Here is a 20,048-nt window from a genome sequence, read left to right on the forward strand (position 1 = left end):
TAGGCCCCGCCCCGCGCTGCGTGCCCACGTTGCACCGGCCTTCGCGCCAGTCCGCTGGGCTGCTGGGACTGCGGCGCCTGAGGGAGTCGCTGACGGGCAAGCTGAGTGGAGGCTGGCGGACGGGCCACAGCGACCTGCAGCAGGTGAGCTGTCTGCGCCCTCCCGGGGCCTTCCTTCCGCCCGGCTCCTCGGACTGCGCCGCGTCCTTCGCGGGCACTGCCTCGGTGCAGGCCTTCGTACCTGGGCTCAGCCAGGCCACAGCCCTCTGCGTCCCCGGCGCGGGTCTGAGGGGAGACCGGGCAGGCCGGAAGCTGAGTGAGGCCGGGCAGAAGGACGAAGACGGGCGTGGAGGGGCTGTCAGGGGAGGGCGAAACCCCAGACGCCGCTCTCTAGAATCGTCTCCCCGGGGGCACGGGGAGGCCTGAGCGGCTTGCTTTGGCGTCCCCGTTGGGCCCACCCCGTCCCAGCGTCACGGCCGTGCTGGGCGAGGTGACCCCCGGGGTCGTAGCTGGGGACGTCGGCGGTGCTGACAGAGGATGCCGGCAGAGATTGGAGCCCGGCGTAGCGGCTTCCCGGGCTGTTGGCACTGACCGGGTCTCTGCCCTTCCTCCAGTGCCCTTATCTCTATAGGAAGTGCCCCTTGAGTGGGTGTCGTGACTTCACGAGTGAACCCTGGTACAGCTTGGAGCAGAGTCGGACTGGGAGGGATCAAGTGTGGGGGCAGCCGGTTGGTCCGGACACGGGTTTACCTGTCACCTTCTGAGCGCAGTGCTCTGGGTGCATTAATTACCCTGCAGAAGCTGCCAGGACCTCCTTGCAGTCTTTGCACGAGGCCTGCCTGTGTCATGCCATTTAAATCGCGTCTGGGCCGGGGCGGTGGCTCACGCCTGTAATTCCAGCACTTTGGGAGGCCGGGCCTGGCGGATTGCTTGAGGTCAGGAGTCCGAGATCAGACTGGTCAACATGGTGAAACTCCGTCCCTACTAAAAATACAAAAATTAGCCTGAGGTGTTGGGGCATGCCTGTAACCCTAGCTACTCGGGAGGCTGAGGCAGGAATCCCTTGAACCTGGGAGGCAGAGCCTGGGCGACAGAGCGAGACTCCATCTCAAAAAAAGAAAAAAAAAAAGAAAAAAAAGCACTGCATAATACTTTCCACTGGAGGAAGCCCTCTCCTCTCAGCCCCTTGCAAAGCCTTGCGAGTTGATCATTTTTCCACGTGTAAAACGAGGTCAGTGTTAAGACTCAGCTTAGGCTGGGCAGGGTGGCTCACGCCTGTAATCCCAGCACTTTGGGAGGCCGATGTAGGCGGATCACCTGAGGTCAGGACTTAGAGACCAGCCTGGTCAACATGATGAAACCCCGTCTCTACTAAAAATACAAAGAATTAAATGGGCAGGGTGGCGCGTGCCTGTAATCCCAGCTACTGGGAAGGTTGATTTTGAAGGATCACTTGAGCCCAGGAAGTGGAGGTTGCAGTGAGCTGAGATCGCATCACTGCACTCCAGCTTGGGTGACAGAGTGAGACCCTGTCTTAAAAAAGAAAAAATAAATATCACAAGACAAAATTTGAGCTTACCAGGAGTTCACAGTTAAATAAGACATATAAAAGCTTACTTGGTAAAATTAGAAAAAGTTATCAGAGACAACATTTAGGTTTAAACACTGGTGAGGGTGTGGGAATTTGTGGAGCCTTGGAAACACACACACTCATTGAATGACCTCATCTAAATGGGGATGTGAAGAGGGAAATCCTGTGATTCCTCCATTGTCTGACTTGATTTCCTTTTTTCCTTTGCTGTGGCAACATGTTGAAATGCTGTGAGTCACCAAAAGGGGGAACATGAGCAACTCTAGAAATGCCAGTGCCAATGAGTTACAGACAATAAAGCATTGACTGCCTTTAGCTCACCCCTCATCAAATCTGTTGAAAACTTGTAAAATTGGACAGCTAGAGCTACCTTGATTTTTTGGTTTCCTTTTAACAGCTGACTGTCTTCACAGGACATTTGGGCTCTACATGAGGATTGCACCCAAAACTGGAATATCACTCCTCCAGGAGGGCGATATACTTTGAAAATTAGAATTGTGGGCCCAGCGCAGTGGCTCACGCCTGTAATCCCAGCACGTTGGGAGGCCGAGGTGGGCGGATCGCCTGAGGTCAGGAGATAGAGACTAGCCTGGCCAACATGGAGAAATCCTGTCTCTACTAAAAAAAAAAAAAAAAATTAGCTGGGCATGGTGGCACGTGCCTATAATCTGAGCTACTTGAGAGGCTGAGGCAGGAGAATCACTTGAACCTGTGAGGCGGAGGTTGCAGTGAGCTGAGATCCGGCCACTGCACTCCAGCCTGGGCGACAGAGCAAGACTCTGTCTCAAAAAAAAAAAAAAAAAAAAAAAAGAAAGTTAGAATTGTGTATTTCCGTGTAAAATTTGAAATTCAGCTTTTAACTCCTTGGAGAGAAAAGAGATTAAAAACTTGACCTAGACTGGGTGCAGTGGCTCACACCTGTAATCCCAGCAGTTTGGGAGACCGAGGCGGGTGGATCACCTGAAGTCAGGAGTTCGAGACCAGCCTGGCTAACATGTTGAAACCCCGTCTCTACTAAAAATACAAAAATTAGCCTTGCAATTTCGAGACCAGCCTGGCTAACATGGTGAAACCCTGTCTCTACTAAAAATACGAAAGTTAGCCTTGCAAAAAGTAGCCTGTAATCCCAGCTACTCGGGAGACTGAGGAAGGAAAATTGCTTGCAGCCAGGAGGCAGAGGTTGCAGTGAGCTGAGTTCGTGCCATTGCATTCCAGCCTAGGCGACGAGCGAAACTTCGTCTCAAAGGAAAAAAAAATTATATTAGCGTGAACAATAAGTGGGATGCTGGCACATGCCTATAATCTCAGCTACCTGGGAGGCTGAGGCAGGAAGTTAATACTTGGTGAGCCTACGTTTTTGGTGTCTTTGGATGCTGCTTGTTGATCTAAGGGGTTTCCAAACCTTTCTTTTTTGGTAAAATTGGGATTATGACTGGGAACCTGTTTTTGGAGTTTCTCAGGTGATTCTTTTTTTTTTTTTTTTTTTTTTTGAGACGGAGTCTCGCTCTGTCACCCAGGCTGGAGTGCAGTGGCCGGATCTCAGCTCACTGCAAGCTCCGCCTCCCGGGTTTACGCCATTCTCCTGCCTCAGCCTCCCGAGTAGCTGGGACTACAGGCGCCCGCCACCTCGCCCGGCTAGTTTTTTGTATTTTTAGTAGAGACGGGGTTTCACCGTGTTAGCCAGGATGGTCTCGATCTCCTGACCTCGTGATCCGCCCGTCTCGGCCTCCCAAAGTGCTGGGATTACAGGCTTGAGCCACCGCGCCCGGCCTCTCAGGTGATTCTTGTTTGGGGTCCTTGTCTAAGGCACAGGCTGGAAAGAGGAGGGAGTGGACTAGCAGGGAAGATAGAGCGGTAAGCGAATAGAATACCTGGGGAAAGGGACGCCGGAAGAGGTGATTGTTGTGTGGTGAACTGTGCTGTCAGTGTGTATATCAGAGGCCAACGAAGTGGATATTCTCTTCACTTGGCTTAGGGAAAAAATTAATTTTTGTTTCACAAATAGATTCATTTCCTTCCCAGGAGTATCATAGGCCTAATTACTGTCATAGTTCTCAGTAACTTTAAAAAGGCTGTGGGGAAGAATGGCATAACAGACTGGTGTCTTGTACCCAGCCTGCCTTTTTCTTCTTCTTCTTTTTTTTTTTTTTTTTGAGACGGAGTCTTGCTCTGTTGCCCAGGCTGGAGTGCAGTGGCACGATCTCGGCTCACTGCAAGCTCTGCCTCCCGGGTTCACGCCATTCTCCTCCCTCAGCCTCCCGAGTACCTGGGACTATAGGTGCCCGCCACCACGCCTGGCTAATTTTTTGTATTTTTAGTAGAGACGGGGTTTCATCATGTTAGCCAGGATGGTCCCGATTTCCTGACCTCGTGATCTTCCCGCCTCAGCCTCCCAAAGTGCTAGGATTACAGGCGTGAGCCACCGGGCCCGGCCTTTTTTTTTTTTTTTTTTTTTTTTTTTTTGAGACAGTCTTGCTCTGTCATCCAGGCTGGAGTGTGGTGGCACAATCTCAGCTCACTGCAACCTCAGCCTGCTGGGTTCAAGCTATTCTCCAGCCTCAGCCTCCTGAGTTGCTGGGATTACAGCTGTATGCCACCATGCCTGGCCAATTTTTGTATTTTTAGTAGAGATGAGGTTTCACTGTGTTGGCCAGGCTGGTCTCGTACTCCTGACCTCAGGTGATCCACCCACCTTGGCCTCCCAAAGTGCTGGTATTAACAGGCGTGAGCCACAGCGCCTGGCCTTTTTTTTTTTTCTTAGCCGGAGTCTTGCTCTGTTACCCAGGCTAGAGTGCAGTGGCGCCCTCTCGGCTCACTGCAACCTCTGCCTTCTGGGTTCAAGTGATTCTCCTTCCTCGGCCTCCCGAGTAGCTGGGATTACAGGTGTGTGCCAGCACGCCCAGTTAATTTTTGTATTTTTAGTAGAGATGGGGTTTCGCCATGTTGGCCAGGCCGGTCTCAAACTCCTGACTTCAAGTGGTCCACCTACCTGGGCCTTCTAAAGTGCTGGGATTACAGGTGTGAGCGACCGTGCCTGGCTAAGGGCCTACTATTTTTTTTTTTTTTTTTTTTGAGACAGAGTTTCACTCTTGTCACCCAGGCTGGAGTGCAGTGGCGTGATCTTGGCTCACTGCAACTTCTACCTCCCAGGTTTAAGCGATTCTCCTGCCTTAGCCTCTGGGGAAGCTGGGATTATAGGCGCCTGCCACCATACCTGGCTAATTTTTTGTATTTTTTTTTTTTTTTTTTTTGAGACGGAGTCTCGCTCTGTCACCCAGGCTGGAGTGCAGTGGCCGGATCTCAGCTCACTGCAAGCTCCGCCTCCCGGGTTTACGCCATTCTCCTGCCTCAGCCTCCCGAGTAGCTGGGACTACAGGCGCCCGCCATCTCGCCCGGCTAGTTTTTTGTATTTTTTTAGTAGAGACGGGGTTTCACCGGGTTAGCCAGGATGGTCTCGATCTCCTGACCTCGTGATCCACCCGTCTCGGCCTCCCAAAGTGCTGGGATTACAGGCTTGAGCCACCGCGCCCGGCCAATTTTTTGTATTTTTAGTAGAGACGGGGTTTCACCATGTTGGCCAGGCTGGTCTCAAACTCCTGATGTCAGGTGATCCACCTACCTCTGCCTCCCAAAGTACTGGGATTACAGGCATGAGCCACCATGCCCAGTCGGGCCTACTATTTTTTGTTTTGCTCATGTTGACTTGTCTGAGATAGAGGGCCTATTATTAAAGCACTGTGCTAAGGCTGCGAGAAGGTACTAGTGTGATTGAAACAATCTCGTATTATAATGCCATCCTGATTTTAGTTAATCTAGTTGACTGGCTGGCCAGTAGCTGTGATGATCATAATTTTTATGCCAAACACATGTCATTGTCTGAGCATACAGGTGTACTGAAAGAATTAGGTGGAACAGGATATTTGAAATCAGAATTGTTCTGGAAAGTCGGGAACATAAGGCTTTGTCTTAACACAGTTGTCTGTATTACACAATTAATATTTACAGAATGGTGCACCTTATGTTATCTTTTTATTTTTCCACTTAACTCTCTAGATTGAAAGGTACTTAACGTGCAGAAGATCTTATCCTTCTTTGTAGTCACAGTACTGAAGAAGGTGATAAATATTTGTTGATGATAATGTAATGTCACCTGTCCAAGTGTAGTCATCATCTTCAGTAGTTACTTGATCTGCTGTTGTCTCTGGCAAGACCACTATGTGCTGCTGCAGAGGAGCTGTTGTCACCTTGAACTATCTCTGTGGCAGTCTGGAGGAGGGCAGGAGGGAGAAGGGAAGGAATAAATGAGCAAAGCTGAGTGTGGATAGTAGTGTTTGAAGGCAGATGAAAAAGCAAACTTAGTGAAGTGTGGCCTGGGTGGTCCTCTAACTTCTACCTAGAAGACATTAAATCTTTACTCCCTTCTTTTTATGTAGGAAGGGCACAGGGAAAGTCAGGCCTTTGGTCTGCTTGGTAATAGCAGGTATCCCACTAATTATAATATAACTTTAAAAACTCCATTCCTCTAGCAAAATGTTCAAATGTCTGTGCTCAGTGTCACATTTGTCCTGCTTTGTAAGACTTCTTGTGTTTATAAAAAGGCAAGTGGACCCAGAAGGGGAAAAACGTGCTGTGCTGAGAAACTAGCTGCTGTAGGTTATGCTTTTCTGTCTTCGCTTGTGGCTCTTCTAGTTATTTGAGACAGGCAAAAACCCCAAAGTGTTTTTCCTACTCTGTTCCCACAGTCACTCAACACAACACTTCTGACACCAGATATATGGGAGTTGTTTCCCCATACACCAAGCAGTTCTCTAGTAGACACATCAGCGGGGTGTCCTCTAAGTCAGTTAAATTCTGACACTCTATCTGGAGATAGTGTCAGATCCCACCGGTTGAGGGCTCAGTCTCACAAAACTGTCCCAACTTGAGGCACTAGTCACAAGTAGTAAATTGTCACCTGTTCTTCTGACCTACCAGCTATAAATTGAGAGTTCTGACAGTCCCTCCTCGGGTTTGATTAATCTGCTAGAGTGGCTCACAGAACTCAGGAAAACACTTTACTTATATTTACCCATTTACTCTAAAGGATATTAAGAAGGATACAGATGGCTGGGCGTGCTGGTTCACGCCTGTAATCCCAGCACTTTGGGAGGCCAAGGAGGGCAGATCACCTGAGGTCAGGAGTTTGAGACCAGCTTGACCAACATGGTGAAACCCCATCTTTACTAAAAATATAAAAAAATTAGCTGGTCATGGTCGTGCTTGCCTGTAGTCCCAACCACTAGGGAGGCTGAGGCAGGAAAATTGCTTGGACCCTGGGGACGGAGGTTGCAGTGAATTGAGATCACACCACTGCACTCCATCCAGCCTGGGCAATAGAGTGGAAAAAAAGAAAAAAGAATACTGATGAATAGCTAGATGGAAGAGATGTATAGGGTGAGGCATGTAGAAAGGGGCATGGAGCTTCTACACCCTCTCTGGAACTTTCATGTAGTCAGCTATTCTGAAGCTAATGCAAACCCTGGCGGGGTGTGTGTGTGTGTGTGTGTGTGTGTGTGTGTTTGTTTATGGAGGCTTCATTACAAAGGCATAATTGAATACATTATTGGCCATTGGTGATCAATTCAACCTTTAGACCTTCTCCCCTCCCCTGAGGTTAAGTGGGTAGAGCTGAAAGTTCCCACCGTCTAATCACATAGTTGGTTCCCCAGGCAATCAGCCCCTATCCCAAGGCTATCTAGGAGCCCACCAAGAGTTACTTACTTACAACAAAAGATGCTTCTATTACCAGCCGGGTGCAGTGGCTCACACCTGTAATCCCAGCACTTTGGGAGGCAGATCACGAGGTCAGGAGTTCAAGACCAGTCTGGCCAAAATAGTGAAACCCTGTCTCTACCAAAAATACACAAAAAATTAGCTGGGTGTGGTGGTGTGCGCCTGTAATCCCAGCTACTCAGGAGGCTGAGGCAGGAGAATTGCGTGAACCTGGGAGGTAGAGGTTGCAGTGAGCCAAGATCATGCCACTGCACTATAGCCTGGGTGACAGAATGAGACTCTGTCTCAAACAAAACAAAACAAGATGCTCCTATTACCCAGGAAATTCCAAGGGATTTAGGAAATTACAAAAGTTTTAGGAGTTCTGTGTCAGGAACTGGGGTTAAAGACCAATATTAGAACGAAAGATTCTCCTAGTGCCCCCATCTACAAAAGTTTTAGGAGCTTTGTGCTAGGAACCTAGGGTGCAGATGAAATATATCTATACATCTTTTTGTGTGTTTGTTTTTTGAGATGGAGTCTTGCTGCGACACCCAGGCTGGAGTGCAGTGGCGCTGTCTCAGCTCACTGCAACCTCCGCTTCCCAGGCTCAAGCGATTCTCCTGCCTCAGCCTCTTGAGTAGCTGGGACTACAGATGTGCGCCACTATACCTGGCTAATTTTTGCATTTTTAGTAGAGACGAGGTTTCACCATATTAACCAGGCTGGTCTCGAACTCCTGACCTCAAGTGGTCCGCCCGCCTCAGCCTCCCAAAGTGCTGGGATTACAGGCGTGAGCCACGGTGCCTGGCCTCATATGCCCCAATTTTTTTTTTTTTTTTTTTGAGACTAAGTCTCGCTGTGTCGCCCAGGCTGGAGTGCAGTGGCCGGATCTCAGCTCACTGTAAGCTCCGCCTCCCAGGTTTACGCCATTCTCCTGCCTCAGCCTCCCGAGTAGCTGGGACTACAGGCGCCCGCCACCACACCCGGCTAGTTTTTTGTATTTTTTAGTAGAGACGGGGTTTCATCGTGTTAGCCAGGATGGTCTCGATCTCCTGACCTCGTGATCCGCCCATCTCAGCCTCCCAAAGTGCTGGGATTACAGGCTTGAGCCACCGCACCTGGCCTATATGCCCAAATTTTAAAGGAGGCAACACATTCAAGTCCAAATATCTAAAGGTAGAAGGATCAAGAAACAAATATGAGGCCATTTGACAGTTATATATTGTCATCCCTCAGTATCTATGGAGATTGGTTCCAGGACCCCTCAAGGGTTACCAAGATCGAGGATGCTCAAGTTTCTTTTTTTTCTTTTTTTTTTTTTTGGAGACGAAGTCTTGCACTGTCACCCAGGCTGGAGTGCAGTGGTGTGATTTCGGCTCACTGCAACCTCCACTTCCCGGATTCAAATGATTCTCCTGCCTCAGCCTCCGGAATAGCTGGGATTATAGGTGTGCACCACCACGCCTGTCTAATTTTTGTATTTTTAGTAGAGATGAGGTTTCACCATGATGGCCAGGCTGGTCTCGAACTCCTGACTTCAGGTGATCTGCCGGCCTCGGCCTCCCAAAGTGCTGGTATTACAGGCATGAGCCACCATTCCCAGCTCAAGTTTCTTATATAAAATGGTGTATAGAATTTGCATGTAACTTATATCTTTCGTATTCTTTAAATCATCTGTATTTATAATACCTAATACAGTGCTATGTAAATAATTGTTATATTGTATTGTTTAGGTAATCATGACAAGAAAAAAAGTCTGTACATGTGTAGTACAGATGCAGCCATCTTGTTTTTTTTTTCTTCCCCCCTGAAGATTGATTGGTTGATTGAGACGGCATCTCGCTCTGTCACCCAGGCTGGAGTGCAATGGTGCAGTCTTGGTTCACTGCAACCTCCGCCTCCTGGGTTCAAGCGATTCTCTTGCCTTAGCCTCCCAAGTATCTGGGATTACAGGTGCCTGCCACAACCCCCCGCTAATTTTTACATTTTTAGCAGATTACGGGGTTTCACCATGTTGGCTGGGCTGGTCTTGAACTCCTGACCTTACGTGATTCACCCACTTCCACCTCTCAAAGTGCTATGATTACAGGCGTGAGCCACCATGCCAGGACTTTTTGTGAATATTTTTAATCTGAAGTTCGTTGAATCCACAAATGCAGAGCCCATGGATATGTAGGGCTGACTGTACTGTATTGAGCCTCTAAGGTGTACAGAGTATTGGCACTGAGGGGATGTGCAAATACAACAGCAAACCAAGCACAGTCTTTGTTTACTAGGAGCTAGTAGTAACTTTGGGAAGACACAAAACAGTAAAATCACTTTGTAAGGTTTATGAGAGTTTTGAGAGGCCGGGGAAGTTAGAGTGGAGAAATTGAGAAAACGGGAGAACTTGCACTGAACCCACTAAGGTAGAGTAGGAAGAGAAGAGAAGGAAGGAGGCCAGAGAAAGAAGAAACCTTTCTTAGAGCACTCAGGGTCTTACTGAAAACTTTACCCATACAAAGAGAATGTCACTGATAGACTCCTTTTAGAACAGGGATTGATTTTTTTGTTTTTGTTTTTATTTTTGTTTTTGAGAGAAGTCTCGCTCTTGTCCCCCAGGCTTGAGTGCAATGGCTCAATCTCGGCTCACTGCAACCTCTGCCCCCTGGGTTTAAACGATTCTCCTGCCTCTGCCTCCCAAGTAGCTGGGATTAAGGTGCCTACCACCACCATGCCCAGCTAATTTCTGTATTTTTGTTAGCGACAGGGTTTCACCGTGTTGGCCAGGCTGGGCTCGAACTCCTGACCTCAGGTGATCCACCCACCTTGGCCTCCCAAAGTGCTGGGATTACAGGCGTGAGCCACCATGCCTAGCCACAGGCAACATTTTAAAACTATACTATTGTCCTGGAGAGAGAATCTGAAGCCTTGCTCTGATTCTGAAAGGAATTTGCAACCAAAAACAGGATAAGGGGCTGGGCGCGGTGGCTCATGCCTGTAATCCCAGCACTTTGGGAGGCCGAGGCAGGCGGATCACGAGGTCAGGAGATCGAGACCATCCTGGCTAACACTGTGAAACCCCGTGTCTACTAAAAATACAAAAAAATTAGCCAGGTGTGGTGGCGGGCTCCTGTAGTCCCAGCTACTCAGGAGGCTGAGGCAGGAGAATAGTGTGAACCCGGAAGGCAGAGCTTGCATTGAGTCGAGATCGCACCACTGCACTTCAGCCTGGGCAACAGAGCAAGACTCTATCTCAAAAAAAAAAACAAAAAACAAAAACGGATAAGGATTATTCTGACAAATACCCTTTCTTCCCATCTTCAGAAGTACACATCTCTCAATTTGTGTCTTCGAACACAAATTATGTTCGAAAAAGGAAGTATTTGAGTAGATTAAAGACAGAAACCCTAGGACATTCCTTTGTAAACAAACAGCCTTTTACCAAACACCAACTCTCAAGGGACTTTCCTGAGTACTTGTCCAAAGGACAGCGTGTCCCCATGTGTAAGCAGTGGTCTAATCTAGTTCCTAGGAGAGGACTGCTGAGGCCGCAGCAACCTAACTGGCTGGTGTGGGTGAGGCAGAAGTGTTTAGAGCTCAAGGTCTGCCTTTAGTCAAAGACAGCTGATTAGAGTATGTGCCTGTCCCTAATACAGGGTTAGAGCTCAGTACCAATGCTGGGGATGAGGTGAGTTGAAGACACAGAAACTACATGGTTTTTTGGAAGGTCATGAAGTTTTCAAGGAGCTAGTAGGCAACTGGAAATGATGTGTGGAAGAGTAGATGGAGCTCTGGCCCAGTGGCCAGAAAGCTCTGGGCAGGTCAGGTCTGGGAATAATGGCTAATCCAGGCCCAGCTTCCCACTGCTGATTTGGACATACAGGCCTAAAATAAGAGACCGTGCCCAGAGCCACTGGTCACTTAGCACAGGTAGTGGGAAATGCTAGCCAGCAAATGTTTAATTGAGTATCTTATGTCTCCTAGACCATAGCTGAGCAAAGTAAGCCAAGCTCGAGGTCCTGAGGGACTGAGGAGCTGAGCTCAGTCCCTTTTGGCCCTCCTTTTTCTTTCTCTCCTCATTTTAAGTATAGAAGCTCACTTATTTCCTTTATGTATTGGCCATGTGTATAGGGTTTTGTTTGAAAAAAGGTTTGAGGCTGGGCATCATGGCCCACGACTGTAATCCCAGTACTTTGGGAGGCCAGAGAGAGATCGCTTAAGCCCAGGAGTTCGAGACCAACCTGGGCAACATAGTGAGACCCTGTCTCAACAAAAAAAAATTTAATTAGCTAGACGTGGTAGTGAATGCCTGTAGTCCCAGCTGCTCCAGAGGCTAAGTTGAAAGTATCACCTGAGCCCAGGAGTTGAGGCTGCAGTGAGCTATGATTGAGCCATTGCACTTCAGCCTGAGCAACACAGCAAGACCCTGTCTAAAAAAAAAGAAAAAAAAAGTTTGGGCATAGTGGCTCCTGTCTGTAATCCCAGCACTTTGGGAGGCCAAGGTGGGTGGATCACCTGAGATCAGGAGTTTGAGACCAGTCTGACCTCTAAAAATACAAAATTAGCCAGGCGTGGCCGGGCACGGTGGCTCATACCTGTAATCCCAGGGGATTTGGGCACAGTGGCTCCTGTCTGTAATCCCAGCACTTTGGGAGGCCGAGGCGGTGGATCACCTGAGGTTGGGAGTTCGAGACCAGCCTGACCAACATGGAGAACCCTTGTGTCTACTAAAAATACAAAATTAGCTGGATGTGGTGGTGCGTGCCTGTAGTCCCAGCTACTCAGTAGGCTGAGGCAGGAGAATCGCTTGAACCCAGGAGGCGGAGGTTGCAGCGAGCCAAGATTGCGCCTTTGCACTCTATTGTTTTGCTGCAACAACAGCGAAACTCCACCTCAAAAAAAAAAAAAAAAAAAAGAAAAAAAAGGCTTGAGTATACCTCTCAGGGGCTTGGAGAATGCCTGGGCTGTTGGACAGCTGCCTTTTCCATTTTGTCTGCTTTTTTCTGAAGCTGTTCATTCATTGTTGCCTAATCATGTCCTCCGTCAGTAGTTGATGTTCTGGGCTATTTGAATTTCCTCTGAATAATGATTAATGGAGATGATGATGTTTGACCAGTTCTGGGAACTCTTAGGAATTAAAGGAATTAAACTCTTGGACATTAAACTTCACTTTAATATGTATAGTTGTGGGTGCTGCCCCATTGGAGAAGATTGTAACAGGAAGTTACTCAGTTTTACAGCAAACTGCTGGGATTTTTGATTTTTTCTTTTTTTTTTTCAGTAAATTATGATAACTGTAGCATTTTCCTTTGCAATAATGATAACCTAAAGCCTTGGTGTTTCCTCCAAAATGTGCATAGATACAGGATGTGGGCTTGTTACAAAGTTGTATAACTGTTGCCTTTTTGTGGCTGACCCCTTCCCCAGAGAACAACATGAAGAGACCTTGCTGCTGCTATGAAACACAGACTCTAAGGACAACTTGGGGGACACTGGATGTTTTTTCACAGATGTAGACATCAAGGAGTCAGTGGTTTGTGTATGCACTGAGTGGAGAAGGCTGGCAAGCATTTGCCACCATGACAGTTAAAAATGTGCCTGTACATTTCTCTCTTTTTTTGAGACAGGATCTCACTCTGTCGCCTAGGCTGGAGTGCAGTGGTGCGTTTTTGGCTCAGTACAACCTCCACCTCCTGGGCTCAAGCAATCCTCCTGCCTCAGACTCCTGAGTGGCTGGGACGACAGGCATGTGCCACCACGCCCAGCTAATTTTTGTAGTTTTTTTTGTAGAGACAGGGGTTTTTGCCATGTTGCCCAGGCTGGTATACATTTCTTTATATAAAGAGGGGGCAAGTAACACAGTGTTATGCTACCAATCAGGCTTTCAGAGACCATAAAACAAAATCTAAAAGGTACGCTCTCAGTAGTCATATCTGTGGAATGTAAGGAAGCCAGTTTAAGACCAATGTAATGCAGCATTTTCCCTTCATATATGAAATAGTGAGTTACTCAAGCACAAAGCGTCAAATGCTTGATCCCCCTACAGGGCCATTCTCATCCTTCACCAAGTGTTTAGTCATTAGGCAGCCATCATCCTCCCTCCCTTTCTCCCTCCCTTCGTCCCTTCCTTCCTTCCTTCCTTCCTTCTGTAGTGGCATAGTCATGGGCTCAAGTGATCCACCTCAGCCTCGCGAGTAGCTGGGACCACAAGCACTCACCACCATATCCAGCTAATTTTATTTTACTTTTTAAAACTTTTTTGAAACAGAGCCCTACTCTGTCACATAGGCTGGAGTGCAGTGGCACGATCTTGGCTCACTGCAGCCTCCAACCCAAGGGTCAAGTGATCCTCCTACCTCAGGCTCCCAGATAGCTGGGACTACAGGCATATGCCACCATGCTCAGCTAAGTTTTGTATTTTTTGTAGAGATGGGGTTTTGCCATGTTGCCCAGGCTAGTCTGGAACTCCTGTACTCAAGCTATTCACCTGCCTTGGCCTCCCAAAGTGCTGGGATTATAGGTGTGAGCCACTGCGTCCAGCCTCATCCAGCTAGTTTTTTAATTTTTGGGGGGAGGTAGCAACAGGGATCTGTATATGTTGCCCAGGCTGGTCTCAAACTCCTGGCATCAGTGATCCTCCTGTCTCAGCCTCCCAAAGTGTTGGGATTATAGGTGTGAGCTACCACACCTGCCCCATTATTCTTTTTTTTTTTTGAGACAGAGTCTCACACTGTCACCTAGGCTGGAGTGCCGTGGTGCAATCTCTGCTCACTGTAGGCTCCGTCTCCCGGGTTCACGCCATTCTCCTGCTTCAGGCTCCTGAGTAGCTGGGATTACAGGTGCCCGCCACTACGCCTGGCTAATTTTTTGTATTTTTAGTAGAGATGGGTCTCACCATGTTAGCCAGGATGGTCTCGATCTCCTGACCTCGTGATCCACCCACCTCGGCCTCCCAAAGTGCTGGTATTATAGGCGTGAGCCACCATGCCCGCCCGTTATTCTTATACCTGAGATTCACCTTTAATTGCCCTCTGTCATCAGCACTTTGAGAATGCCTCAATTTTGAGAATACCTTGTATTCTGGAAATGATTCATTCAGTCAACAAACCCTGATTGGTGTGTAGTTGGGCAATAGGAGGCCAAGATAAATGAACTGTAATCTGGAAAACAAACATATAAACAGATACATACCATAACAAGATACAAGTGCTAGGATGGATCATAAAAGGCTTACTTAGGTAGCTCTGAATGTAATATCAGGCCTACAATATTATCACTTAATGTTGTTTTTTGGATCTTATTTTTAGAAGCAGCACAACCTTTTTCTTGGAGGAAATAATAGCAAGGAATAGGGGAGCTGTTCTGACTGAAGCAGGGTGTAGGAGGCCCACAGCCTTTCCTGCTTTGCCTCCTGTTCAAAGCCATCCTCCCTGCAGTTCACTGAGAAATGACTCATTGGAGCTCCAAGGAAGTCCTACAGCTAGCTAGTTGCAGACCTGGTAGTAGAAGTTAGTTCTCCTGATTCTTAGCTTTCTTAGCAGTCAGATACCAGACTGATAAACAATAATGAAATTTCTCCCAGTTTTATGTTCCATCCCACAAAGAAGTCAATAAACACATTTCCGTCAGGGATTTCAGCCTGCCTGGCTTTGTTACTGAGTTCGTTTTAAATATTTAACTTGCAGAGATCTAAATACATACAAATAAGGTCTATTCCCAGGAAGGTACTGTAACCCTTTTCATTGTCATTTGTGGGCAGTGTCAAGCTGCCTCTAATAGCCTCTTCTGTTTTTTTTGGTGGAAATTCAGTTACCTCAGAAATCTATGTAAGGGATATTTGATAAAGGTGACTAACAATCTCGTCTCTGTAAATTGATGAAAGGATGAGAGGGGTATTAGACTCACATCCTCTTTTGAATGCACACTGCTTTTGTGGTCCAGCAGGGTTTCTCAACGTTAGTGCTGTTGACAATTTGGGCTGGATCATTTGTGGCGGTGGGGTATGCGTGTGTGTGTGCACATGCAAGCATGTGTGTGCTTTCTGTGCATTATAGGACATTGAGCAGTGTCCCTGACCTCTACCCACTATTGTCAATAGCACACTCCCATCTTTCAGTTGTGACAACTAAACATGTCTGTAAACATTGCCACGTCTCCAAACATGTTCCTTGGGGGACAAGTTGGCCCCCAGTGGAGAAACGCTGGATTGGAGATTGGTTGTCATGAGATGAAAATGCAAATCAGATTTGTCACAGGACAAAGTAAATTTTCAGTTACCTAATTAAACCTTTACTTTTTATAAGTCACTCTAAAGAAACAAAAGTATGTCCTGTCTTCCATCCCTGATTCTCGGTTACTGGAGGACCCTTCACCTAAGTCTTGTTCAGGATCTCCTCGAAAGAGTTAAACTAAAACAATACGATATCTTCCCTTAGGTCTTTTGCAGAATTTATTTTTCTAGACCGGGCACTGTGGCCCACTCCTGTAATCCTAGCACTTTGGGAGGCCAAGGCGATTGGATCGGTTGAGTTCAGGAGTTCAAGACTCACCTGGGCAACATGGTGAAACACCATCTCTACAAAAAATACCGAAAAATTACCTGGGCATGGTGTTGCATGCTTGTAGTCCCAGGTACTCGGGGGACTGAGGTGGGAGGATCACTTGAGCTCAGGAGGTCAAGGCTGCAGTGGGCCGAGACTGACACTGCACTCCAGCCTAGGTGACAAAGTGAGACTCTATCTCAAAAAGTATATATATATATTTTGCTTGAAATTCCAAGATTTTTCTTTCTTTTCTTTCTTTCCTTCTTTTTTTTTTTTATTTTTTATTTTTTTTTTGAGATAGAATCTCGCTCTGTTGCTCAGGCTGCAGTGCAGTGGCATGATCTCGGCTCACTGCAGCCTCTGCCTCCCGGGTTCTGAGTAGCTAGGACTACAGGCACGTGCCACCACATCCATCTAATTTTTGTATTTTTAGTAGACAGGGTTTCACCGTATTGGCGTGGCTGGTCTTGAACTCCTGACCTTGTGATCCACTTGCCTTGGCCTCCCAAAGTACTGAGATTACAAGTGTGAGCCACTGTGCCTAACCCCCATATACTTTCAAACAAGAATTGGAAATATCGCTGTCTCCATGAAAAGCCCTATAGGCAGCATCAAATCTATACTAGGGGCCAGATGCAGTACCTCACAACTGTAATCCCAACACAGGGAGGGTGAGAGGATTCCTTGAGGCCAGGAGTTCGAGACCAGCCTGGGCAATATATTGAGACCCTATCTCTACAAAATACTTTTTAAAATTAGCATAGTGTGCGCACATGTAGTCCTAGCTGCTTAGAAGGATGAATTGGGAGGATCGCTTGAGCCCAGGAAGTAGAGTCTGCAGTGAGCTAATATCGCACCACTACAGTCTCCTAAGTAGATGGGACACTCCAGACAGAGCAAAACCCTGTCTCTAAAAACAAACAAATAAATAAATAAATGGCTTACACTGAGGGTCACAGACTTTGAGTTGAGGTTCATCATGAAGAATCTCCATTTTCATTCTAATAGCACTAGATACAGGCTGGGTGCGGTGGCTCACGCCTATAATCCCAGCACTTTGGGAGGCCGATGCAGGCGGATCACGAGGTCAAGAGATTGAGACCATCCTGGCCAACATGATGAAACCCCGTCTTTACTAAAAATATAAAAAATTAGCTGGGTGTGGTGGCATGTGCCTGTAATCCCTACTACTCGGGAGGCTGAGGCAGGAAAATTGCTTGAACCCAGGAGGCAGAGATTGCAGTGAGCCAAGATTGCGCCACTGCACTCCAGCCTGGTGGCAGAGCAAGACTTGTCTCTCCATCTCAAAAAAAAAAGACTGGGTGCGGTGGCTCACCTTGTAATCCCAACACTTTGGGAGGCCAAGGCGGGCGGATCACTTGAGGTCAGCAGTTTGAGACCAGCCTGGGCAACATGGCAATACCTTGACTCTACTAAAAATACAAAAATTAGTTGGGTGTGTTGGCCTGTAGTCCTAGCTACTCAGGAGGCTGAGGCACAAGAATTGCTTGAACCCGGAGGGAGTGGGGAGGGATAGCGTTAGGAGATATACCTAATGTAAATGACGAGTTAATGGGTATAGCACACCAACATGGCACATGTATACATATGTAACAAACCTGCATGTTGTGCACATGTACCCTAGAACTTAAAGTATAATTTAAAAAAAAAATTGCTTGAACCCAGGAGTGGGGAGAAAAAGGAAATATTAGGGGACATTTGTTAATTTTACATTTCTTTTTTCTTTTCTCTTCTTTTTCCTTTTTTTTTTTTTTTTTTTTTTTTGAGACAGAGTCTTGCTCTGTGGCCCAGGCTGGAAGCCGGAATTCAGTGGTTCAGTCATAGCTCATTGCCACCTCTACCTCCTGGGCTCAAGTGATCTTCCCACGTGAGCCTCCTAAGTAGATGGTACCACAACTGCATGCCACTCCCCTCCACCCCCGTCAGCCTACCAGCTAATTAAATTTTTTTTTTTTTTTTTTTTTTTTTAAGAGATGGGGTCTCCCTGTGTTGCCCAGGCCAGTCTCAAACTCCTAGGCCCAAGCAGTCCTCCTGCCTTGGCCTCTCAAAGTGCTGGGATTACAGACATGAGCCACTGGGCTCAGCCATTAATTTTAAATTGCAAGGGATGTTTTCTTTAGTTTATTAATCAGCACCATATAATGTCACAGTTTTATAACTCATTTATCTCATTTAATTCTCATACCTACCTTGTGGAATTGTTATCACTGTCTTTTACAGATGAAGAAAGAAACGCCAAGGAATTAAGTAGCTGGCCCAAGTCTACCCAACTGGGATGGGCAGAACCAGGGTTTGCTCTTGGTTGTACCTTTCTAGAGCCTGTGCCTTAACCACTTCCATGTGCTGCCTCTTGGCCTCTGTTTATCCGGTAGATTCTCTCATGGCTAGGCTCATCTTAATTAACATTTGTTGGGTGCCTACTACGGCTCAGTCTCTAGAGATCATTGTAAAATCTAGTCCACTGCCCCAGCTCCTCGTGTGTCTTTTGAACACATTAGTATTGTGCTGTGCAGAAAGGACTTCTGTGCATATGCCTGCTATTACACTTGTTGAACCCAGTTTCTAGAAACTTTCATTCAGATGGGGGGATTCGGTCTTCTTATCATAGAATATATACAGAAATACAAATATTTAAATCTTCATCTAAATTAATAGTCACGTATGCCATTTATACAGATAGCAAGTTACAGCCAAGTGACAGTTGTGATGGGAGGCCGTGTCCAGGGAATTTCATACTAGTGAGGAAAGTAGAAAACATGCCTGTGGGGCCGGCTTGGTGGCTAACACCTGTAATCCCAGCACTTTGGGAGACCGAGGCAGGTAGATCACGAGGCCGGGAGATCGAGACCATCCTGGCTAACATGGTGAAACCCCGTCTCTACTAAAAATACAAAAAATTAGTGGGGTGTGGTGGCGGGCACCTGTAGTCCCAGCTACTCGGGAGGCTGAGGCAGGAGAATGGCATGAACCTGGGAGGCGGAGCTTGCAGAGCACCACTTCGCTGCAGCCTGGGCCACAGAGTGAGACTCCATCTCAAAAAAAAAAAAAAAAGAAAAGGAAACATGACTGTGGAAATTTAACATATTGACTGGGCGGAGTAATGCATGGTGATCTGTTTTCTCTTCCCTTCAGTCCTGAAAGGTTTCTTTGAAGAGCTGGAGTATGGAGTGTCTAGAAAGCTTTCCTAGAAAGCTAGTGTACATTTTGCTAAATAATCACTGTGTCACTTAGATTTTGTACTCTTTAAGTGTGGTTATGAGATGTGTTCCAAATAATTTGTTATTAACAATGAAGTTTATGAATGCTTTGCCTTTAAAAAAATAAGTTTGGGTGGGGTGCAGTGGCTCACGCACCCCAGCACTTTGTAATCCCAGCACTTTGGGAGGCTGAGGCAGGCAGATCGCTTGAGTCCAGGAGTTTGAGACCAGCCTGGACAACATGGTGAAACCCCATCTCTACTAAAAATAAAAAAATTAGCCAGGTGTGGTGGCTTGTGCCTGTAGTCCCAGCTACTTCGGGGGCTGAAGCAGGAGAATCACTTGAGCCTGGGAAATCCAGGCTGCAGTGAGCTATGATCACACCACTGTACTCCAGCCTGCGTGAAAAAGTGAGTCTCTTAAAAAAAAAAGTTTGGTCGGGCATGGTGGCTCATACCTGTAATCACTGTAATCACAGCATTTTGGGAGGCCAAAATGGGAGGACTGTTGAGGCTAGGAGTTCAAGACCAGTCTGGGTTTGATTGGGTTAAAGATTATCCCTGTAAGTTGGCTCTCTTTCTGAGAAGTTGTTTAGAGTAGAAGAGAGAGCTGCATTTACAGCTAATTGCTAGTAATTTCACATCATCTGCAATATATTTTCTGGACACTCTGCCCGACTACTCCTATGGGACATTGTCATTTATGTGCAAATCAGGCCCTATATACTAAGGGAGGAAAACAGTTGAGGACCTCCTTTTTTAGGAACTCTTGGTGCCTTGTGCATTAAGACAGGGAGTCAGAGGGTAAGAAGGAAGCAGATTCCACTTCGCTTACCACTCTTAGGGTGTAGGCAGGGCGCGCTGGTAGTGCTGGGAAAGCTGACCATCTTTCTTTGAGCAAGTCCAATAGCTGCTGCTGCTAGTTCCGTCCTACCATAGGCACAGTCTGTGTAGGATGAGCC

The 20,048-nt window shown here is 47.1% G+C and overlaps 1 protein-coding gene across 2 annotated transcripts in view; it reads left to right on the forward strand.

The window, feature by feature from the left end:
- The first annotated feature begins 15 nt into the window (after positions 1–15).
- The window catches only part of HMOX2 (heme oxygenase 2), a 35,843-nt gene continuing 15,810 nt past the window's right edge, over positions 16–20,048 (forward strand). The window contains exon 1 of one of the 2 annotated variants that reach the window (XM_007984272.3): positions 16–143. The gene's annotated coding sequence lies outside the window, so the exon portion shown is untranslated. The remainder of the gene's footprint in view (positions 144–20,048) is intronic. The other variant, XM_073015132.1, reaches the window with a different exon arrangement.

Source organism: Chlorocebus sabaeus, chromosome 5 (genome assembly GCF_047675955.1).
Source record: "Chlorocebus sabaeus isolate Y175 chromosome 5, mChlSab1.0.hap1, whole genome shotgun sequence".
NCBI classification, from domain to species: domain Eukaryota; kingdom Metazoa; phylum Chordata; class Mammalia; order Primates; family Cercopithecidae; genus Chlorocebus; species Chlorocebus sabaeus.